This window comes from Triticum aestivum, chromosome 7D (assembly GCF_018294505.1).
Source record: "Triticum aestivum cultivar Chinese Spring chromosome 7D, IWGSC CS RefSeq v2.1, whole genome shotgun sequence".
Taxonomy (NCBI): Eukaryota; Viridiplantae; Streptophyta; class Magnoliopsida; order Poales; family Poaceae; genus Triticum; species Triticum aestivum.
The window spans coordinates 559,713,667-559,738,794 of record NC_057814.1 but is presented as its reverse complement, the minus strand read 5'-3'; the positions used below and the strand labels follow the sequence as shown (position 1 = coordinate 559,738,794).

General features: G+C 48.9%; 2 long non-coding RNA genes across 2 annotated transcripts; both read right to left on the bottom strand.

The window, feature by feature from the left end:
• Positions 1-5,158: 5,158 nt before the first annotated feature.
• On the bottom strand, positions 5,159-6,714 carry LOC123166941 (uncharacterized). Its single transcript, XR_006483733.1, has 2 exons — positions 6,239-6,714; positions 5,159-5,688 (listed from the first exon to the last, which is right to left on the bottom strand). It is a non-coding gene; the product is annotated as an uncharacterized lncRNA (long non-coding RNA).
• A 2,541-nt stretch (positions 6,715-9,255) lies between these two features.
• On the bottom strand, positions 9,256-11,758 carry LOC123167070 (uncharacterized). Its single transcript, XR_006483781.1, has 3 exons — positions 11,484-11,758; positions 10,032-10,158; positions 9,256-9,584 (listed from the first exon to the last, which is right to left on the bottom strand). It is a non-coding gene; the product is annotated as an uncharacterized lncRNA (long non-coding RNA).
• Between the last annotated feature and the right edge of the window lie 13,370 nt (positions 11,759-25,128).

The window sequence follows — 25,128 nt, the reverse complement described above, 5'->3', positions numbered from 1 at the left end:
CATCTATTTTCACTTTGAGAGGAGCTCAACAAGGCAGAGAGGGACGGGCTTATAAACAGGTGTGAGCGCCCTTCGGTTGGCGAGGTGGGACTAAACTCTGACCGCAATTAGGACCAACCCTTTAGTCCCGGTTTGTAGTATGAGCCGGGACTAAAGGGTGAGCCTCTGGTCCCGGTTCAAGCCACCAACCGGGACCAATGGTGGTGGGCCAGGAGCGAGGCCCATTGGTCCCGGTTTGTCCCACCAACCGGGACCAACGGGGCCGGACGAACCGGGACCAATGCCCCCACGAGGCCCGGCAGGCCCCTGGCCGCACGAACCGGGACCAATGCTCACATTAGTCCCGGTTCGTGACTGAACCGGGACTAATGTGAATATTGCCCTCTGACCAAAGCCCAGTTTTCTACTAATGCATGCATCACGTATTCATGAAAGACCAATTGTGAGCTGGCTATGGTCTGCTGGATGTCGTGTTTTTGGACCATCCTCAAACTCCTCTCTGGTCAGTCAAACCCTTCAGGACGTTGCACAGGTAGTGTTAATCAACAACACCTATTTTATTTCCCTTAATAAATGTACAATGAGAGGAGTAGTACTGGAGGGAGATCAATTCACATATGTAATATTGAGGCACTAACAGAATACTTGTTCATGCCTTCTATGGTATGTAGATTGCATTGGAACATAAACTGTGAAACGTCGAGTTCAGGCCTGCTATATATCCATTGCTTGTTCTCCTTCATTTTTTCGAAAAGGGGGGACTCCCCGGCCTCTGCATCAGAACGATGCATACGACCACATTTATAGATAAAAGAGATTCAACAAGGTCTTAATGTCTTGAAACAAATAAAAAAGGCAGGCTCACACAAAGCCACAACGCCAAGAACAAAAGGCCTAAAAAGCCACAACCTGTCAAAACAAAAGATAGGTAAACTAATCGCATATCCTATTACATGACTGCCATCCAAACCGGTTGAAGATATCCCGCGCTACCATCTCCCACCAGACAGATCCAGTAACCAAACGCTCCCTGGCTTCCGTCGGAGTGAGTAAGGACCACATACGGGTCAGCGCAGTAGCCCGGAATAAAACCTGCAAAAAATGAATAGTTGTTGTTCTGTTAAAAGCCAAATCATTTCTGCAGTTCCAAATGCCCATAACAACGCGCATACACCTACACGAATGTGTCTAGCTGTTTCGGACTCTATCGCAACAAGCCACGTTCCAAATAACGCACTGACCGAATTCGGAGGAGTAATGTTAAAGGCAATTTGCACAGTGCGCCACAAAACTCTCGCCAACGGGCAATCAAAAAAGAGGTGCTCGATAGTCTCATCCCGATCACAAAAACTACACCTAGTAGATCTTGTCCAGTTGTGCTTAACCAAATTATCCTTTGTTAAAATTACTTGTTTATGCACAAACCACATAAACACTTTAATCTTCAAAGGAACTTTGACTTTCCAAACATGTTTGGAACTAGGAATAATACTAGAGTTAATGACATCGATATACATCGACTTGACTGTGAACTCTCCAGACCTAGTAAGCTTCCAACACAACTGATCGGGCTGATGAACTAGCTGAACCTCCATCAGTCTACTCACCAAATGAAGCCATGCTTCCCATCGTTCGCCCACAAGCACCCTCCGAAACTGAATATTAAGGGGAATGGACTGCATAATCGTTGCAACAAGAGAATCACGACGCTGAACAATACGATACATGGACGGATACTGAAGCGCCAACGGCGTTTCACCAAGCCACGTATCCTCCCAGAAGCGAGTGGTGTTGCCATTACCGACAATAAACTTTGTTCTATTAAAGAAGGCAGCTTTGACTCTCATAAGCCCCTTCCAAAACGGCGAATCAATTGGTCTCACTATCACCTGGGACAAAGTCTTGGACTGCAGCTTACTACGGAATCTGCGCCCACGTTGCCTCAGTCTCAACTGACAACTTATACAGCCACTTACTGAGAAGACATCTGTTCTTGACTTTAAGATTCTCAATACCAAGGCCCCCCTGGTCCTTTGGTCGACAGATGATATCCCATTTGGCAAGTCGGTATTTTCTCTTAAGTTCATCACTCTGCCAGAAGAATCGGGATCGATAGAATTCCAGCCTTTTCCTAACCCCAACTGGGACTTCAAAGAAGGATAAGAGAAACATAGGCATACTCGTGAGCACCGAATTAATAAGAATCAATCGGCCTCCATAAGACATGAGTTTTCCTTTCCAGCAACTCAGTTTCTTCTCAAACCGATCCTCGATGCACTTCCACTCTCTGTTTGTTAGCTTACGATGGTGAATGGGTATACCTAGATACGTAAAAGGTAGAGCCCCCAATTCACATCCAAACAATTGCCTATAAGCCTCTTGTTCGTCCTTGGCTCTACCAAAGCAGAACAACTCGCTTTTATGAAAGTTAATCTTCAATCCAGTCAATTGTTCAAATAAGCATACCACCAACTTCATATTTCTCGCTTTTGCCAAGTCGTGCTCCATAAAGATGATTGTATCATCAGTGTACTGCAGGATGGACACACCACCATCAACGAGATGAGGCACCAAGCCCACCTGACCGGCCTCCTTTGCCCTACCTATCAGGATCGCCAACATATCAACCACAATGTTGAACAAGACGGGAGACATGGGATCACCTTGTCTCAGGCCCTTGTGTGTCTGGAAATAATGACCTATATCGTCATTCACTTTAATTCCAACACTCCCTTTTTGCGTGAAAGATTCTACTTGGCGTCGCCAAGCTTCATCAAAACCCTTCATGCGTAAGGCCTGTTGAAGGAACGGCCATTTGAATTTATCGTACGCCTTCTCGAAATCCACCTTGAAAATAACTCCATCAAGTTTTTTCATGTGAATCTCATGGAGTGTTTCATGAAGGACCACAACCCCTTCAAGGATGTTCCTGTCCGGCATGAAAGCAGTTTGAGTAGGCTGCACCACAGCATGCGCAATCTGTGTGAGCCTAATCGTCCCGACCTTGGTAAAAATTTTGAAACTAACAGAGAAGACACAGATGGGCCTGAATTGCTCGATTCTCACAGCCTCTGTTTTCTTAGGAAGCAGGGTTATTGTACCAAAATTTAGCTGAAAAAGCTGAAGTTGTCCCGAGAACAAATCATGGAACATCGGCAACAGGTCCCCTTTAATAATATGCCAGCACTTCTTATAAAACTCAGCCGGGAATCCATCCGGGCCGGGAGCCTTATTATTTTTCATCTGCGAAATGGCCTCGAACACCTCCTTTTCAGAAAAAGGAGCGGCTAAAATATCATTCTCAACAGCAGTAAGTTGAGGCACATCCTCAACCCTAGACTCATCCAGAGACACACAGTTATCCTCTGGGGGTCCAAACAACTGCTTGTAATACTCAGTAATGTATAACTTTAGGTTCTCCTGACCGATAATCGTTCCCTCATCTTGTTCAAGCTGAAAGATCCTCTTCTTCCTGTGTTTGCCATTGGCGATCATGTGGAAGAATTGAGTGTTCGCGTCCCCCTGGACAACTCTTCGTACCTTGGCCCGCAGAGCCCACTTTAATTCTTCTTCACGAAGAAGTTCTTTCAGCCTCATCTCTGCGTCAAGCTTGGCATGAAGCTCTGCGGCTGGCAGAACCGTGGTTTCTGCTTTTACATCTAAGGACTGAATAAGAGTAAGGAGCCGTTCCCTTTCAACCTTATAAATCCCACTAAGATGCTTAGCCCACCCACGTAGGAAACTTCTCAGGTGCTCCCCTTCATGGGCTAGTTTCTGATAATTGTTCCACATGTGTCAGGAGCATGATAGGTTGGGTATTGATTTTCTCTACTGTTTCCTTGCCATTTATGTCCACAGAAGCTGGGTATATGCGTAAATCAATGTGATGATTCTGTAATGTGCAGAGAACTACTCCGTCCCATAATATAAGAGCGTTTTTTACACTAGTGTATATTATGGGACAGAGGGAGTACAATATATGCCCGGGTTTGAGCAGCTATGGCCATCTTACACTGTGATAGTAAATTGCTTATGGCTACCTTCACATCAGATCCTTTGTTTGACCCTCTTTTTCGTGACAACTCTATTCGCTTCAGAGTGTAAGATGCAATGCTGCTCAAACTCAAAGTCTCCAGTGCAAATCTTCAGCCACGACTGTCGAACAATCTGATCCCAAAGGTGGTTTTTCTTGCCTGTTCTCACACTGCAAATTTAACCTAGTTCATCGGAGTGGGCAGTCGACTTAATCTTGCTTGTTTTATATTGTTTACAGCTTCAGGGAAAGTTCAAGGGCCTAAACTGGACGATGGAAGCGGTGGGTTCCATTTCGGCAAAGGAGGCGGCGGTGATGGAGGGGATGGTGGCGGCAGCAACCGTTCCTTCTCTAAACCTCAAGGAGTTTGAGAAGTACTACCTGCTTGCTCGAACGCCTTTTGCAGGATATGACGATGTGGAGCTAGGGCAATCATCATGAGTCTTGTTAGTAGTAGTGTCTCTTCTGTTCGATGCGTGAAATTTCTAAATGGTTGTTTCTTAGTCTAGAAGTGCATCAATGAACTGTCCTGATTGGTTATGCTATGTGTCCTTGTCTTCTAAACATGTATGTTGACCGGTGAAAAGCTCAAAATGTTATAGGATTGAGTCTAAGATGCTGAAACTTGATGTCATCTGGCGCTGTGCGTAAACATGAGGAAATATATGTGCAACTGAGGTTTTGCTCTTAATTTTCCATATCGCAATATTACTGTCAAGTGGTTAGCAATATTACTGTCAAGTGGTTATCGAGTATCATGTTGGTTTCTCATCTCCTTTGCGGTTGCATGTCATTGTCGAGGATCCTCGTAATCCCATTTTAGTTCTGTTTGATCCACTTTTGTCTATTTTTATGGCTATTTGTTCAAATTAGAAAATAAGCCCACTTGGACCTCCAGTTATAATTACTTGGGCTGAAAAGAGATTATCATGAAGTATTAGGCTTAATAATCAAGCATTAGGAGAACAGTTTTTCTAATTCAGCGGCCAAACACACACCTTGCAATTAATAATTGATGATGTTGTCCAGCAGAAAGGGGAAAAGCAGTTAAGCAAACAAGTTTTGCTGATGCAGATGATACCAAAAAGGAATGAATAATGGAGGGTAAGCCAAACAGACAATCAATGAAACAAATGGCGATAATATCAATTCTTTTCTGATGTCAAATCAATTTTCGACAGGGTCATGTCATGGGGAGAACACGTCATTCTGATCTGAAAATCATCAGTATATGCACCATTCGTATCTCCTTTCTAATGCTATATCTATGACTCGATATTCTTTAACATCCTCATCATTCACTATATGTAGTCGTCGTTGCAGCTGATGGAGATCCTTCATGGTGTCAACGATGTACGAGTCCACCGCGCAGCATGACGGCAACGACTGCTGGGTCAGGTGGTGGTGTTCGCCGCTGAGGCTAAACCCCCCTGCGAGGAACCGCTGGATGAGTGACACCTGCACCCGCTCCTTCTCTGAGTAGCCGTCGGTGGTCATGGGCATGCAGTCGAAGGTGTCCCATACCCAGATCTCGAAGGCTTGGCAGGACTGCGCTGTCGAGAGCTCGGCACTGTCTTCGTCCCAGAAGACGCACTAGCATGCTTGTTCGCAGTTGTTGTACTCGCGTGGCAGGAGTAGCAAACTCATGGTCACACCTGCAGAAGTGACCAAGGACCTTTAACATGGGAGACAAGAATTGAATGAAAACGGACACATAACATGAATGAATCCTGTAGTAAATAGAAACATCATTTGAGGCTGTGTGTGGTAATCTCCTCCCGTTCACAAGCCATCAATTACTAGCCTTTTCAAACAATGTTCTAGAGATTCGCTATTTCTATGCTTTCAACTAACAAAGAATCAAGTTACAACTTAGTTTTACTTCTACATACACTAGCACTGCTAATTCCGGTGGCACGCATAATTATTAATTTGCTTCTCCTGTTAGTCTCTGAAACGCTAGTACTACCGACTCCTAAAAAGTTATCACAACCTAAAGATTTCAAAAAGTTTCAGCAGGGATTGTGAGAGTGTGCTGAGTAATTTTTGTAGATGACAGGGTTGTGCTTAATATTGCCTTTGATCTAACTGATGACATGATCGTGACCTTCCACCCCCACAGTAGCCACATTTCCTCTTTGATCCAGATTTAGAAGGCAAGATTGTGCATTTTCAAGCATGATATGAATCATCCTGTGAACACACCTCTAGAGTTGGCAGCGACATACTCGCATATCGAATTGCCAGCGGACCCATCGCCGGCATCACACCACCGTCGGCGCAGCGGTTCCGGAATTTCCACCCACAGCTTCTTCGAAACGCCGCAAGGAATCTTCAGTCAGGGGAAGCAGGTGATGCACCACCGGTGGCCGGTGATGGATCGGCGTAGAAGAGCAGTGGCATCGGATCCTTCAGGCGAGGTGGGCGGTGGCCGGCGGCTCCGATCCCGCCAGTGAGGAGGGCGGCGGCGTTCGAGCAGACTTGGCAGCGGAGGAGAGGGTCGTGGGTGAGGCGGCGGCCGGGATCCCGCAGATGAGAAGGGGGCTGCGTTCAACCAGACTGGGACGGATGGATCGGAGGAGCTCCGATTTGGTGGGGCGATAATTGGGGAGGGGATAGGAGCAGGAGAATGCGCGGGGTGGAGTGATCGCTACGTGGGGGATAAGATCGTTGGGGCTGGAGTTTCTTTTTGGTGATTGATGTAGGTGCCCGGCTGCCAAGGGCCGAAAATTTGGAAAAAGTGACGGGATTATATTTTTTTTATGAAGGGGAAAAGGTATTTTTGTTGTAAACGCGTGAAATATTTTCATAAAAATATAAAGTATAATTTTTTCAGTGAGGGTCGGAACGAGCAAGACCGATACTTATGGTTCTGGACAACTGAGATCGGCACTTGGGGGTCAGTACGAGCAAAACCGATCCTTAAGGTTCTGGACAACTGAGATCGGTACTTGTGGCCTTGTGGGTCAATACGACTAAGATTGATAGTAGTGGGCTTGGATGACCAAGATCAGTATTTGTGGACCTGTATGAGTAAGAATGGTACTTGGCACGGACAACAAAGATTGGTACTTGTGGTTCCGGATGATTAAGATCGATAATAATGAGCCTAAATGAGTAAGATCGATGCTTGTGGATGAAAACGACTAAGATTGGTACTTGCGAGTTGGGCCGACTAAGATCGATAGTAACGAGCCTGAATGAGTAAGATCGATATTTGTGGGTACAAACAACTAAGATCGATGCTTGTGGATGAAAACGACTAAGATTGGTACTTGCGAGTTGGGCCGACTAAGATTGGTACTTGTGGGTACGGACAATTAAGATCGATACTTGTGGACCTAAATAACTAAGATCGGTACTTCTCGTCTCGAACGACTGAGATTGAAGTAGTGAGCCCGAATGAGTAGAACCAACAGTAGTAAGCCCAAATGAGTAAGACCGATACTTGTGGGCCCACCGACTAAGACCGATACTTGTGGTTTTAGATGATTAAGACCAAAAGTAGTGTGCCCGAACGAGTAAGATCCATAGTAGTGAGCCGGAATGAGTAAAACCGGTATTGTGGGTCCGGATGACTAGAATCGATACTTGTGGGTCCGGATGACTAAGATCGATACTTGTGGGTCTCAATGATTAGGATCGATAAAAATGAGCCCGAACGAGTAAGACCGGTACTTAAGTCCAGACGAGTAAGATCGATTGTAGTGAGCTGGACCGACACTTGTGGGTCCGAACGACTAAGATCGATACTTGTAGGTCCGGACGACTAAAATCGGTAGTAGTGGGCCCGGACGTGTAAGACCGGTACTTGCGGCGCTCACACTAATAATACCATGGGTCGTCAAAACCCACAATTAGCACCATTGGCCATCTAGACTCACAACTAACGCTATGAGTCATCTGATCCCCAACTAGCACTATGGGCCATCCGAACCCAGAACTTAGCACTATCGGTTGTCTGGGTCCACAAAACACGATGGGTTGTCCGGACCACGACTAGCAGTATGGGTCAAATACCGCTACGGGTCATCCAGACCACGACTAGCACAATGAGCCATACTTCGTCAATTCTACTACTAGCACTATGGGTCGTTCAAACCCACAACTACTAATATGAGTAATCCGAATCCACGACTAGCACTATGGGTTGTCAGCACCAGTACTAGAACTATGGGTCGTACGGTCTCTCGACTACCCTTACAGATACTACCAACATAGAACTATCACTAGGGGTCATACGGACCCACAACTACAACTTTGGGACGTGTGGATCCACAAGTACCATAACAGGTCATCCGGACGCTCAACTACCTTGAATCATAGTCCCGACACACAACTACCACCACGGGTCATTCCAACCCATAACTACCACTACGGGTCATCTTGGTCTACAAGTACCGCTACGGCCCATTCAGACCCATAACCAGCATAGAGCTACCATGTAGAGTTAACATGCACCCGAACCTGATCTACAGTATTGGTTCTATTTGCATCAAACTGATTGTTACAAAGCCAAGTTCTATAGTGAAGTTTAACTAACATCTCCTAAATTGGTACTCATGGAATTTTTCTAGGAACTTTTATTTTTGGATATTTTTCTCAGAAAAAATATTCTACCCAATTTTTGAGCCAAAAATGCTCCTGAACTTGAATTTTGCTTTTAGTTTTTTTCCTGTCCGAGAAAGCTTCTTGAAATCTTCCTAGACTAAATATAAGGGTAGTGTGGATTTTTTGAGATTTTTTCATGCCAAATTTTGAGTTTTTTCTTCCTGAATTTTTTTTCCTTCTATTTTTTTCTGTTTGGAAGAACTTCTTGAAACTTTCCCAGATTGACTGAGCTAAGAATAGTGTGGATTTTTTTCTTTCTGAAATCTTGTTTTTGGGGTAAATATTGAGCCAAAATGGTCCTGAATTTGAATTTTGCTTCTATTTTTTTTCTATTCATCAAAACTTCTAGAAACTTTCCCAGATTGAATATAGGGTATCGTGAATTTTTGAGAGTTTTTATGGAAACTTATTTTTTAACAATTTTTTTACCGAAAATGCTCATGAATTTGAATTTTGCTTCTAGTTTTATTTCTTTTTGGCAAAACTTCTTCAGTGCAACGCCCAAAGCAGTGAACATCCCCAAGCCCGCTAGTAGTCTTCTCTCACGCCATGGCCATTAGGGAAAATAAAATTTAAAATTAAATATACACTAGAAAATGAAATAAATCATGGGAGTGCTATGATAAATAAAATGAAAATGAAAATCACTAAAAAAAAGTACATATTCAGAAAACAAGATCACGGATACATGGCAGAGTTAGAATAACCTAACAAGTTTTCCGGAGGAATTGCTAGCACACAATTAACTACAAAGCAGAGGTAGACAGCGGTGCCTGCCCGGTGAGACAGAGTTTGCCGACTGCGCTGTCCGGCGAGGCACGAGGTAGACAGGAGGTAGACGATGGCGGCTGGCTGGCGAGTCGGAGGTAAACGATGGTGGCAGAAGGCTGTCCAGTACTCACACTACTGCTACAATGAACACCCAACACAGACAATAAACCTGCAGCCAGAAAATCAACTTTACATGGGACAATCACTAAAATTTATTACTAAACATTGATTATAGTGCCCTAACGACGAACTAAATTGAATCATCAATTGCATAGAAAATAAAGAAAAATAGAGCTGGCTACCGCATGATATCCCTCGTGCAGAACTATTGCAACTGCACTAAATCAATCCTAAGTACACTTAATTTTATGTGATGTGCAGGAAAGCATGGTTGATTAAGAGAGAAAATCATGGTGGAAATGATAAAATCAGTATTATGGCATCCTTTGCTCTGTCGGTTGTACAATTGTGTAAAATTTCCTTGATGACTACGGTCATGTATACAAAGATAGAAGAAAAGGTCAATACTAAATCTGGTAGACTTGCTTCCACAAAAAAAGGATCTGCTAGACTAAACACAGCGAGTTTAAACTATAGAGTGCTGAAAACAGAGTACCTGATGCTCACTGTTTGAACCGGTGGCTGCCTTAATAATTGACGTTATTTTTGCTGCCGTAGGGAATACACAAACTCAGACGACAACCGTGGACTATGAACATCTCGCTTTCTCCTACACGAAAGTCCTGCATGCATTGGAGAAGATTTCGATGAGAACACTTCAGTTTAATAGAAAATAGTAAGAGTTTCACTTGCTTTGGCAAATAACATGAACTGTGGCCAAGCAGATTTGTCATGGCAAAGTAAGGACTTGGAAGTCAAAAAATTAGCCTTGGTTTTATGTAGTACATCTTAATGCAAGAATAGTAATAGCATGTGAGTACCATGGAAATGTAGTCTCCATTTTTGCACTAAGACTGATACTACAGATTATGAATTTATTACACAGAAAACCAGTGCATAGTGTCTTCTAGAATTGTTAGGCCACTCCAGCTATACAATCTCTAAGCAGCATACAACACACTCTTCATAGTTATGAAAACATTATCATAGCAACTACTCCCTCCGTCCCATAATGTAAGACCTTTTTTGACACCACACTGACACTACACTAGTGTCAAAAAACACCTTACATTATGGGACGGAGGGAGTAATATTTAACTACTCTTCAGAAATTGCAGAATCTCTGTAGTTTATCATATGTCTGAATTTTGATCCTCTCCACTACCTATGCTTAGTGGGATTTATTACCAGTATTCTCTGTAGTTTATAAGCAGCAAATGCCACTGGGGAATGCTACATGTGTAAATTTGTGAACTCTGAACCTGTGTCTCTTCTAAACTTCAAAACAAACACATGCAACTGAACTATGAAACTGTTATTAGCACTAGTTAAGTTGTTCCAAGCCATAGTTTACATGTATGACCTGAACTTGTATGTGTATGCTGCAGCAAGATTTCAGTTGTTTGAACATGCTGTTACAAGTAATCCAAAATTCAAGATTTCATTACTGAATAAAGGCTTGACAGTTAACAGAATTTATACATGTATGGCCTGAACTTGTGTACGTGTATGATACAGGAGTATGACCATAAGCTTACATAGTTAACTGTTGATTCTGGAAACTTTAAGGCTGCAATTTCTACTTGTATGTTTGTGTGACAAACCAAATGATTCTTTGCTGAAAAAAATCATATCATATCCCTTTTTCCTTAGAGTTTTGTGTTGATGATTCGTGCATGTAAAAAATGTAGCAGCAGCAGCGTGCTAACAGTCAGCAGCAGCATCATCATTGCAGGCATCGAGGACGCTAGCCAGCCGCTAATCATGCGATTAGTGACTGTTGAAGTTGCGCAATCTAGCGAACGCACTGCTGGCGTATCCACTACCAATCTGAACCCTAACTGCTAACTGAATTTTATTTCAAGGTGCTACAATGTGCAGTTGTTCCATGTCTCCACCGCCAGCACAAGGCGTGAGGAGGGAAGGATGGGAGGAAGAGGGGAGATACCTCTGTTCTACGACCAAGTGCAGCCGGGATCTCCAATACCTCGCGGCGGCGGTGTCCCCTCCAGAACCTCACGCGGCGTCGGCGGGGACGTATGTGGGGGAGCGGCCACTACGACCAAGACCAGCCGGGGCTTCGCCTCCTGGATCTCGCGTCGGCGTCTTCGCCTGCAGGTCCTGGCGTCGACGTCATGGCCAAGGTCCTCACGCCTGCGCCGCCGTCTCCCACGTCCTCGCGCCGGCTCCTCCCTCTCGCGAGATGGGTTACCCAGATGCGGGGGTTTGACCAGCGGAGTACTGAAAAAAAACACATGACCATAATACCCTTATTGACTAAACTCAATTTTTTAATTAACAGGTTAAAATCAACGGTGGAAAATAATCGAGGGGGGAGTTACATGAAATTACAATTCGTAACTCCCCAATCACCGTAAAAGAGCTCTAATATTTTATAGCAGAGCGAAAAAATAAAAATACGAGTCATTGGGAGAACAATAGCAGAGAAAAACGTTTGTCCTCATGATCTTATCATAAATAATTGGTTAATTTGTGAGCGCTATACTTAGAATTCTTTAAGGTTTAGGATTATTGATATGAGAAGACTAATTTATTTTAGTGTCTTTGGTTGTGATTAAAGAAGACAAGATCAAATATTGTGATGTTTTTTCATGTATTTTTGTGTTACCTCTCAAGATTATCAAGGTACTATATGTTTTTACCATTACATTTTTTCCCGTTCACCATTTTTCCCTTATGGTTCCCCTGCTACATATGTTGAAACTACAGTGAGTAATCATAGTGGAAAACAACAACTTATTGGAAGTTGATATGTAAAGGTAGAGTGACATAGACTATTCTTTATCAAGGAGTAATGTCATTGTAGTTTCCATGGCTAAATTACTCAACTTCGCACAATGTTTGTATCAGCTCTCAATAATTGTATATGCACGTTATTTCAAATGACAAGGGTACTGCGTAGCTATTTTGGTAGACTACCTTCTTTGGGATGAGATTTTTATTTATTTTCTTACTTTTCTAATGGGCCGTGTTAAAAATGATAGATTTGAGACTTTACTTTTTTACATTTGACCTTGTTAGAGCATCTCCAATAGATGGTTCAAAATTTGGCGGTCCAAAACCGGAGATGTAAGATTTGGACCGCCAAAAAGTGGGTTTTGAAGCTCCGAAAAAAGCTGAACTCCAACAGATGGTCCAAATTGATGGTCCAAAAGAGCAACTCCAACAAATGGTCCAAAATGAAGATGTAAAATCGCCTTGATCGTCTTCTTCAACTTCGGGACGACGGCCGCCTTCGTCAAATCCGTCGCCATCAAGCTCTCCCCGAGCGCGCCATCCTCCCGGTGATGAGCTCCTCTCCCAATCCCCCTATTTTTTCCCTTCGATCGTTGTCGTTTGCCACCGCTCCCGTGCTCGTCCGTGGTCACCATGGCCGGAGCCCGAGCTCCCCTATACGTGCTCCTTTGCAGGCCAGCAGCGACAGAGGCGGGCAGCAGCCGACGCGAACACCACGAGCAGCAGCAGAGGCACGCTGCACGGGCCAGCAGCGACGGCAGCTCGGCTGGACAGGGTCAGTGCGGGGTGGCGGCGGGGCCGGGAGGCGGTGGCAACGGGGCGGGCCAGCGAGCAGCGGTGGGCGGCGGCCTAAGGACCCGGCGGAGGCCTACATGGGCAGCCAGACCGCCGGAGGCGCCGAATCCCACCGCGGCTGCCTCCCGATTCGGCGGCGCCCGGGCGGCTGCGAGACGGCTTCCGGCGACGGAGGGCCGCGTGGCGATTTGGGGCGGCGACGGCGGCGGGGATTTGGGCGGTGGCGGCGGTGGATTCCGGCCGACTGGTGTTCGGGCGGGCGGACAGGCGCGGCTGTGAAATGAAATGAAGTGGCGGTTGGGCGTTGGCGGGCGGTCGCCGAATTTGGACCAGATGCATCTCGTGATGTAAATTTGCACCGCGAGGTGTTGTATTTTACATCACGAGGAGGCCACGGTCCAATTTTTTTTACATATGGACCGTCTGTTGGAGCAGCGTTTTTTGCCCCAGATGGTCCAAAAGTTAGGTATTTTTACATTTGGACCGTCTATTAGAGATGCTCTTAGATAAGTTATTCAAGTGGTACTCATGATATTAGTGCAAAAATTTTATGCCGGCAATTATGTTGCATCTTAAGCGTTGAAGACATTAGTTTATCAGATTGTTAGTTTTGTTGGTATGTTTCCTTGAGTGTGTTGACCTTGTAATCTTGTCGCTGTTAGTTTCAGTTAGTTTCAGACTTAGCAAATAAATGGCAAGTCCATGAGGGTGTTCGTGGCTTGACCGATTCCTTAACAGATAGGTAGACTAGGCGGCCATGTACGTTTCGTGGGATGGCACGAACCAGGCGTGCATGGCGGCATCGAGGGAGTGGCGAGCTGGTCGTGGGATGGCGCGGCCGAATAGCTCGGGCACGATCCCCCCTTTCAGTTGTTTTCAGTTTTGCTTGTTAATAAGAACGTCAGAGAAAACGCTGCAGACAGTTTTGCAGCACAAAACTCTCTCGAGTCTCTCCCACTCTCTGAATTCCTACGACTAACAGTGGCATCAGAGCTTCGTTAGAAGGATCCGGCGTCCGCCATGGCCGGCGGCGACAAGGAAGGAGACAAAGAGAAGAGCGACAAGGCGCACAGGGGGGCCACGTCAAGGTCTCCTGTGCGCACGCCATCACGCACCCCTCCACAACCGCGGGAGCGCGGGCGAAGCCTGGTGCGCAGAGGCGGCAACGAGATCGTCGTCCACGAGCGCGTGATCCGGGAAAGCCACGGCGGCGGCAACATCGTCTACCCCCACGCTGACGTCCACAAATTACATCGAGTGGGCGTTGGTGATGAAAATCAACCTGCGCGCGCAAGGTCTCTGGGAGGCTGTCTCCGGCATGGGCGAGCCGGGCGACCGCGAGGACATGGCGGCGCTCACGGCTCTGCTCCGTGCGGTGCCACCAGAGATGGTGCCTGTCCTAGCCGTCAAGGACACGTCCGCGGACGCATGGCAGGCGATCAAGTTGATGAGGATGGGGGTGAGCCGAGCACGCGAGGCCACGGCACAACGGCTTCGCAAAGAGTTCGAGCAGACCGCGTTCAAGGACGGCGAGACGCTCGACGCGTTCGGCATGCGCATCACCAACCTCGCCAATAACCTGCGGTCACTCGGGGATGTGATAGATGAGGTAAAGATTTTTCAGAAATTTCTACGTGAAGTGCCATCGCAGTACTCGCAGATCGCCTGCTCGATCGAGACTCTCCTCGACCTCAATGGCATGACCGTCGAGGAGCTGATCGGCCGCCTACGGTCAGCGGCAGAGAGGTGCTCGATCGGCACCGCGGATGCTACGGGCACCCAGCTGCTGGTCACGGAGGAGCAGTGGTTGGCCCATGGAAAGAAGAAGGAGCAAGGACAGGGTTCCAGCTCCAACGGCGGCGGCAGCAAGGGAAATGGCCGCGGCAAGCAGGAACATCGCGCCAACGATCGGCGCAGCTCCAACGGCGGAAACGGGGGGCGCGACATGTCCGGGATCAAGTGTTACAACTGCAACAAATATGCAGGGCACATATCCCGTGACTGCCCTGAACCTCGTCGCGAACGCAAGCAGTAGCAGCCGCAGGCACACCTGGCCGCGGCGGAGGAGGACAAGCCCGCGCTGCACCTGGCGCGTGCGTGCAATCTCAGCGACGACGACGGGCCGGCACTCATGATGGCCACCATCGCCGGCCCTGGCGAACATGTGGGCACGCGCGTTGATCTGGTGGAGGAGCACGTCTTCCTCACTGTTGCGGACCACGACGGCGACACGTGGTATCTCGACACCAGCGCCAGCAACCACATGACTGGGCGACGCGATGTCTTCGCCGACCTGGACACCAGCATCAGTGGCACGGTGAAGTTTGGCGACGGATCCGTCGTCGAGATCAAGGGGAGGGGTACGATCCTTTTCGCCTGCGACAACGGCGATCACCGCGCGCTCACTGAAGCGTACTACATCCCGCGCCTCCGCAGCAACATCGTGAGCTTGGGACAGCTCGATGAGAACGGCTGCCACATCGACATCCGCTACGGCATCCTGAAGCTGTTCGACCAACAGAAAAGGCTGCTTGCAAGGGTGCCGCGGGCGCGCAATCGCCTGTACGTCATCGTCCTCGACATCGCCAAACCGGTGTGCCTCGCAGTGGTGCACACTGACGACTCCTGGAGGTGGCACACACGATACGGCCACCTGAACTTTGACGCGCTCAGAAAGCTTGCGCGTCTTGGCATGGTACGAGGGCTGCCCCGGATCGAGCACGTCGAGCAACTCTACGACGGCTGTTTGGTCGGAAAGCAGCGCCGCGCGTCGTTCCCGCTGCAGGCGAAGCGGCGGGCCGAGGGACTGCTCGATCTGGTGCACGGCGACCTGTGCGGCCCCATATCACCGGCGACACCCGCGGGGAAGCGCTACTTCTTGCTGCTGGTCGACCACAAGAGCCGGTACATGTGGCTCACTCTGCTTCACTCCAAGGACCAAGCAGCAAAGGCGATCAAGAGGTTCAAGGCAGGAGCCGAAGTGGAGACCGGGCGCAAACTGCGTCTACTCCGGACGGACCGCGGTGGGGAGTTCACCGTGGCCACCTTCGCCGCGTACTGCACTGACGAGGGGATCGGGCGCCAACTGACGGCACCGTATTCGCCACAACAGAACGGCGTTGTGGAACACCGCAATCAGACGATCGTCTCCACCGCGCGCAGCTTAATGAAGGCGATGGCGGTACCTGCAAGATTTTGGGGAGAAGCGGTGTCCACCGCGGTGTACCTGCTGAACCGTTCGCCCACGAAAAGCGTTGATGGGCAGACTCCTTTCAAGGTATGGCATGGCTATAAGCCTGACGTGAGTCATTTGCGTGTGTTCGGATGTGTAGCTCATGTCAAGGTCACAAAGCCGAACCTGGCAAAGCTGGATGATCACAGCATCCCCATGGTGTTGTTCGGCTACGAGCCGGGCTCGGCGGCGTACCGCGTCTATGACCCTGTCAAGAACCGCGTGCACGTCTCGCGGGACGTCGTGTTCGACGAAGGCGCCTGGTGGGACTGGGACAAGACTGGCGAGGCGATGGACGCGGGGCCATTCCAAGTCGAGGTGTTCGTTCCCGCCACGGCGAGTGCCGAGGAATGCCCGTTCGCGGTGAAGAGCCCTGCTGGACAGCGCTTCTCGCCTGAAAGCGCTGCCACGGTAGCGAAGACGCCTCACGACGCTGCCGCCATGGCTGGGAGCAATGGCACACGCTCGCCGCTGCAACACACGGGAGGGACAACGCTGAGTCCCATGTTCTCCCACGCGTCTGCAAGTTTGGATGCCGAGGCCTCTCCTCCACCACAAAGGCCACAGCATCCGATGATCACGCGGGCTCGCGGCGGCATCGTCAAGCCGAATCCCATCTACAACGACTACGTGATGAAGGCCGATGCAGAGGAGTTCGATGACGAGCTGTGCCTGGTGGCCGCGGAGGAACCTGCATCTGTGGATGTAGCTCTGAACGAGGAGAGCTGGAAAGAAGCCATGGACGCAGAGCTCGCCTCTATCCGCAACAATGAAACCTGGGAGCTCGCTGCGCTCCCGTCCGGGCACAAGGCCATCGGGCTGAAGTGGGTCTTCAAGGTAAAAACGGATCCTGCAGGAAATGTGCTCAAACAAGGCGCGGCTTGTCGCAAAGGGCTATGCGCAACGCCAAGGAGTAGATTTCGACGAAGTTTTTGCACCGGTGGCGCGCATGGAGACCGTGCGGTTGCTGCTCGCACTCGCCGCTCACTGTGGGTGGCAGGTGCACCATATGGACATCGAATCGGCGTTCCTCAACGGCGATCTCAAGGAGGAGGTCTACGTACATCAACCGCCCGGCTACATCGCCCACGGTGAGGAGGATAAGGTGCTCCGGCTGCGCAAGGCCCTGTACGGACTCCATCAAGCACCACGGGCATGGTACGCCAAGCTGGATGCCTCCCTGGCGTCACTCGGGTTCGAGCGGAGCCCTCTGGAGCACGCCGTGTTCAGGAGGACCACGGGCAAGTCGACGCTGCTCGTCGGCGTCTATGTGGACGATCTGATTATCACGGGCACGAACGTCGACGACATCTCCATCTTCAAGCAACAGATGCACAGTCTGTTCGCGATGAGCGATCTCGGCCTGCTGAGTTATTACTTGGGCGTCGAGGTCAAGCAAGAGGCGGGGACGATCACAATCTGTCAGGATGCATATGCCCGCAAGATCTTGGAGGCTGTGGGAATGGCAGACTGCAACTCCTGCCACACGCCGATGGAGAACCGGCTCAAGCTGTGCAAGGGAGGAGCCGGAGATGCGGTGCACGTCACGGACTACCGGAGCATCGTGGGCAGTCTGCGTTATCTGTGCAATACCCGTCCTAACATCACTCACGCCGTCGGGATGGTGAGCAGGTACATGCAGGCTCCCACGGCGTCGCACTGGGCGGCGGTGAAGCAAATCCTGTGGTACATCAGAGGCGCAATCGGCTATGGCTGCAGGTACAAGGAGAGCTCCGATGGCGAACCCAAACTGGTGGCATTCAGTGACAGTGATCTCGCTGGGGATGTCGACAACAGGAAGAGCACAACTGGAGTGGTTTTCTTCCTCGACTCCAGCATCATCACCTGGACTTCACAGAAGCAAGCTGTGGTTGCTCTCTCATCTTGCGAAGCTGAGTACATTGCAGCTTCCAAAGCAGCATGTCAGGCAGTATGGCTGAGTAGGCTACTGGGCGAGCTGCTTGGACGGCCACCAGAAACAGTGAAACTGTTCGTGGACAACAGGTCTGCGATAGAGCTGGCAAAGAACCCAGTGCACCACGAACGGAGCAAGCACATCGACCTTCGTTTTCACTTCATTCATGAATGCATTGAGGAAGGCAAGGTGGACATCGAGCACGTCAGCACAGATGGCCAACTTGCTGACATTTTAACCAAGTCACTGGGCCGCGTCAAGTTCCTGGAGATGCGACTAAAGCTCGGTGTCATGGAGGTTTCTTCTGGGCGCCAGGATTAAGGGGAGATTTGTTGACCTTGTAATCCTGTCGCTGTTAGTTTCAGTTAGTTTCAGACTTAGCAAATAAACGGCAAGTCCATGAGGGTGTTCGTGGCTTGACCGATTCCTTAGCAGATAGGTAGACTAGGCGGCCATGTACGTTTCGTGGGATGGCACGAACCAGGCGTGCATGGCGGCATCGAGGGAGTGGCGAGTTGGTCATGGGATGGCGCGGCCGAATAGCTCGGGCACGATCCCCCTTTCAGTTGTTTTCAGTTTTGCTTGTTAATAAGAACGTCAGAGAAAACGCTGCAGACAGTTTTGCAGCACAAAACACTCTCGAGTCTCTCCCGCTCTCTGAATTCCTACGACTAACACGAAAGTGATGCTCTGAGAATAGTGCTAGCTACTTTATTTAGTAACATTGGTGGCGTACAGTTCTGTCGCATATATGCATATGCTTTTTGCATAGTTGGTCTTATACACTTATTGCTCAGGGTCATAGCATGGTTGGAAATGGCAGTGCAAAATTATTTTAGCTCTTGTTCTATCTCTTTACCAAATTATGTATTTCTTTCGTGATTTCATTGGGGTGACTTCTGAAGATAGAGTAAAAAAAATCTTATTTCTTCTGCCTATCAGCTAGGATTTATCACCTCCAATTCAAGCATTTTCTTTTCAAGGAAATTTTGTTTCTTCTGCTTATAATAGTGTCGTGTGGGTGGTTGAATATCAGATATCACACATGTTTATTCCTTTCATTTTCAGGCTATTATTGCTCATTGTGTTCCTTCTACGGGTAATTCTCTATGTGCTCCGGGTTTCACTCCAGGGGTCTATCTACCGGTCCAGCCAACGCAACCAAACGCACCGGCGGGATCCTTGGCGCCGGCGCAGCAGCAGGTCGTCTATCAGCCGCCAATGAATCAACAACAAGTATATCAGATGCCGTTCCAGCAGCAGTTCATCGGCAACCCACAGCAGTCATATATGCTTCAACCTTCGGGTGGCCTTGTGCAGCAACATCAGCAGCTCGCAGTGCCTGTTTTTCAACAGGTGAGTAATCAAGGGCAGCAGCTTGGTGCTCCAGCCGGTATGCAACCGGTCGCCGCTTTTAATGTTGGGCCGGCATTCAAGTCTGCTACCTCCAGTCCCGCTATTGCTGCTCGTCCGCGCAAACCGAAGGGCGGCAAGGGCGGCCGTCCTAAGTTCCAGCAGGGAGCAACGTCGTCTACTCCGAACCCATTTGTCCCTATGTCAATGCAAGGGCAACAGAGTGCGGCAGCTGTCTTTGCCTCCACGCCAAACTTGCCTGTGGGAGGCGGGCAGATGGTTCTTATGCAGAGCAATACACCAACCTTGCCTCAATCTTCGGTGCCTACTGGAGTTACAACAACAACTAAAAAGGTGTGGTGCACTAAATGTCAATCTGCAGGGCATACTACTGAGGACTGTGTGACACAACAATTCTGTTTTATATGTAATAAGACGAATCATCCGATGACCATGCGTCGGTGCCCTGCTCTCAAGATGCCGAAGCCGGTGGCGATGCTCTGTGGATATGATACTGAGAACATGGCTTTTTTCCAGATGCCTGACAATGTCGGTAGGGAGGATCTAGCACCATAAGTCTCCCCAACAGCGCTAGTCACGATCTCCGGTGGCTCTATCACTTCCAGTATTGTGGAGGCAGAGGTTGCCAAGATTGCTCAATGCCAGCAAGCGTGGACTTGGGAGGCCATACCACATGGTCAGAATGCCTTTCTCATGTCATTCCCAATTGAGGAGGTGCTTCTGCGAGTCACAGGGTTTACAGTTTTTATCAAATCTCACAATGTCACTTTGGAGTTCAAGGCTTGGCAGTCTGAGGAGATACCACACCGCTTTGAGTTAATACCTATTTGGGTGCATGTGCACGGGGTCCCCCACGCGCTCCGTCACTTTCTGGGCCTGTGGGCGGTTGGCTCGGTAATTGGTGCAACTATGGATGTGGATCTTCTCTGTTTGCGTCGTCGAGGTATTGTTCGCATACAAGTGGCTGTGCTAAACCTCGATGCTTTCAAGACGAGCACAATTAATTCTCTCTCGTCGGATGTGGTCGTTCAAGGCAAGGGGTATGAGTTTCGGTACAGTTTGGAAAACTCAGACTTTCGTGTCGATGCTGATTTCATGCCGCGCGTCTGGGAGCATGGAGATGATCCTGAGGATGACAAGGGGCAAGACAGAGAGGAAACTATGAGGACTAATGATCCAAGCAAGAGGTCAAAAGCATCGTCGTCATCCAATGCCCAGAAGATTACTCCTACCTCGGGAGGAGTGGTGCCCATGCAGCTTGCCGCATCAACATCTGCTTCGAGCCGGACTGTGTCGCCAACAAAAATCATCGCTGTTAAACCGCTGAACACGAATCGTCGTGCACCAACCATGGGTACTTCACCGACTATACAGGGGCCGTCTTCGTTGGGTACGCTACCTCCAGCCACTTCTGATTTGGCGCAGCGGATCATTGAGACACCGATACATCAAGTGGAACCTGCTACCCCGCTGCCATCTACTCCTGTGACGCAGCATCATGGCGACGGCTGTGCCATGGCGCCACCCCCGCTGGATGGGTTTGCGTCATCAGAGGACACTGCGGACGACTCCCTATCATCTCCGACGTCCGACACTCGGTCTCCTTCCCGTCGGGGTGTGATCTTTTCCCCGGCGGTTAGGGCGGACCATGAGTCGGCGATGGCGGCGCTGCGAGCTTTGTCCTCCGCACCTTCTTCGCTAGGAGGAGCGTTGGCGGCTGAGGCGATCGCCGAGGTGGAGGGCGAGGTGCAGCCCTTGCAGTCTCCTTCATCACCTAACCCGTCTACACCGACTTTCGTCAGTGAGACGGGCTCCGAGATCGATGTTACTCCTTCGTCGCTGAGGCGTAGCGGGCGTCATCATGTCAGGACTGATGGATCAGCAACCACCGACGAGGATACTATGGTGAAGGCTATGCGTAGGACTGCTGCACGCAACCTCGACTTTGAAGGTACTTCCTCTCGCAAATCTTTTATGTCTTTTGACAATTCCAAAGTATCTTCAAATATCACTAGACTTGGGGTGTCACTAGGACGTAATGCGAACGAGATAGATTTTTCGGTCAAGTCTCTAAAACAAGTGGAGTTCGACCGGCTTACGGTTGCTCCCAAGTCTTCGAGCTTTGTCGACCCTCTCGTGTCGGATGAGGAGGATGAGGACGCTGATGCCAATCATGAAGGCAATCTTCTCTCTCATATGGTTAAAGACACGACTGAAGTAGACCTTGATGCTACTGTACGCGACACTACGCTTTTTGAGCTTGTCGCGTCAGTGCGCAAGAATAAGTCTAACTCAGCAAAGAAAAGAGGGCACTCTTCTAAGAAACTAAATGTCTCTAAACATAAAGTTGGTTCATCATGAGAGGCATGTTCTAGAATAGCAGAGGTCTTGGTGACTTGGCTAAACACAAACACATTGCCGATTGTGTAAAGGATCATTCGTTGGACTTTGTGGCTATCACTGAGTCGGGTAAACGTGATTTTCCAACACGTGTCTTGGACCACTTTTCTGTTGGGAATCGTAGCATAATTTTAAAATTTTCCTACGTTCACCAAGATGCATCTATGGAGTGTACTAGCAACGAGGGGAAGGGAGTGCATCTACATACCCTTGTAGATCGCGAGCGGAAGCGTTCCAATGAACGTGGATGACGGAGTCGTACTCGCCGTGATCCAAATCACCGATGACCGAGTGCCGAACGGACGGCACCTCCGCGTTCAACACACGTACGGTGCAGCGACGTCTCCTCCTTCTTGATCCAGCAAGGGGGAAGGAGAGGTTGATGGAGATCCAGCAGCACGACGGCGTGGTGGTGGATGTAGCGGGTCTCGTGCAGGGCTTCGCCGAGCTACTACTACAAGAGAGAGAGGTGTTGCAGGGGAGGAGGGAGGCGCCCAAGGCTGTTATCTGCTGCCCTCCCTCCCCCTTTATATAGGCCCCCTGGGGGGGGCGCCGGCCCTGGAGATCAGATCCAAGGGGGGGGGGCGGCGGCCAAGTGGGGGGAAGGGGTGCCTTGCCCCCCAAGGCAAGGGGGAACTCCCCCCTAGGGTTCCCAACCCTAGGCGCATGGGGGAGGCCCTAGGGGGGCGCCCCAGCCCACTAGGGGCTGGTTCCCTTCCACTTTCAGCCCACGGGGCCCTCCGGGACAGGTGGCCCCACCCGGTGGACCCCCGGGACCCTTCCGGTGGTCCCGGTACAATACCGATAACCCCCGAAACTTTCCCGGTGGCCGAAACTGGACTTCCTATATATAATTCTTCACCTCCGAACCATTCCGGAACCTCTCGTGACGTCCGAGATCTCATCCGGGACTCCGAACAACTTTAGGGTTTCCGCATACATATATCTCTACAACCCTAGCGTCATCGGACCTTAAGTGTGTAGACCCTACGGGTTCGGGAGACATGCAGACATGACCGAGACGCCTCTCTGGTCAATAACCAACAGCGGGATCTGGATACCCATGTTGGCTCCCACATGCTCCACGATGATCTCATCGGATGAACCACGGTGTCGAGGATTCAATCAATCCGTATGCAATTCCCTTTGTCAATCGGTATGTTACTTGCCCGAGATTCGATCGTCGGTATCCCAATACCTTGTTCAATCTCGTTACCGGCAAGTCTCTTTACTCGTACCGCAATGCATGATCCCATGACTAACGCCTTAGTCACATTGAGCTCATTATGATGATGCATTACCGAGTGGGCCCAGAGATACCTCTCCGTTATACGGAGTGACAAATCCCAGTCTCGATCCGTGCCAACCCAACAGACACTTTCGGAGATACCCGTAGTGCACCTTTATAGTCACCCAGTTACGTTGTGACGTTTGGCACACCCAAAGCACTCCTACGGTATCCGGGAGTTGCACGATCTCATGGTCTAAGGAAAAGATACTTGACATTGGAAAAGCTCTAGCAAACGAAACTACACGATCTTTTATGCTATGCTTAGGATTGGGTCTTGTCCATCACATCATTCTCCTAATGATGTGATCCCATTATCAATGACATCCAATGTCCATAGCCAGGAAACCATGACTATCTGGTGATCAACGAGCTAGTCAACTAGAGGCTTACTAGGGACACTTTGTGGTCTATGTATTCACACATGTATTACGATTTCCGGACAATACAATTATAGCATGAATAATAGACTATTATCATGAACAAAGAAATATAATAATAACCATTTATTATTGCCTCTAGGGCATATTTCCAACAGTCTCCCACTTGCACTAGAGTCAATAATCTAGTTACATTGTGATGAATCGAACACCCATTGCGTCCTGGTGTTGATCATGTTTTGCTCTAGAGAGAGGTTTAGTCAACGGATCTACTACATTCAGGTCCGTATGTACTTTACAAATATCTATGTCTCCATTTTGAACACTTTCACGAATGGAGTTGAAGCGACGCTTGATGTGCCTGGTCTTCCTGTGAAACCTGGGCTCCTTCGCAAGGGCAATAGCTCCAGTGTTGTCACAGAAGAGAGTCATTGGGCCCGACGCATTGGGAATCACCCTAGGTCGGTAATGAACTCCTTCATCCAGACTGCTTCCTGTGCTGCCTCTGAGGCTGCCATGTACTCCGCTTCACATGTAGATACCGCCACGACGCTTTGCTTGCAACTGCATCAGCTTAATGCTCCTCTATTCAAAATATACACGTATCCGGTCTGAGACTTCGAGTCATCCAGATCTGTGTTGAAACTAGCGTCGACGTAACCCTTTACGACGAGCTCTTCGTCACCTCCATAAACGAGAAACATATCCTTAGTCCTCTTCAGGTACTTCAGGATATTCTTGACCGCTGTCCAGTGTTCCTTGCCGGGATTACTTTGGTACCTTCCTACCAAACTTACGGCAAGGTTTATATCAGGTCTGGTACACAGCATGGCATGCATAATAGACCCTATGGCCGAGGCATAGGGGATGACACTTATCTGTTCTATATCTTCTGCCGTGGTCGGGCATTGAGCCGTGCTCAATTGCACACCTTGCAATACAGGCAAGAAGGACTGATCCATACTGAACTTCTTCAATATCTTGTCAAGGTATGTACTTTGTGAAAGACCAATGAGGCGTCTTGATCTATCTCTATAGATCTTGATGCCTAATATATAAGCAGCTTCTCCAAGGTCCTTCATTGAAAAACACTTATTCAAATAGGCCTTTATACTTTCCAAGAATTCTATATCATTTCCCATCAATAGTATGTCATCCACATATAATATGAGAAATGCTACAGAGCTCCCACTCACTTTCTTGTAAACACAGGCTTCTCCATAAGTCTGTGTAAACCCAAACGCTTTGATCATCTCATCAAAGCGAATGTTCCAACTCCGAGATGCTTGCACCAGCCCATAGATTGAGCGTTGGAGCTTGCATACTTTGTTAGCATTCTTAGGATCGACAAAACCTTCCGGCTGCATCATATACAACTCTTCCTTAAGGAAGCCGTTAAGGAATGCCGTTTTGACGTCCATCTACCATATCTCATAATCATAGTATGCGGCA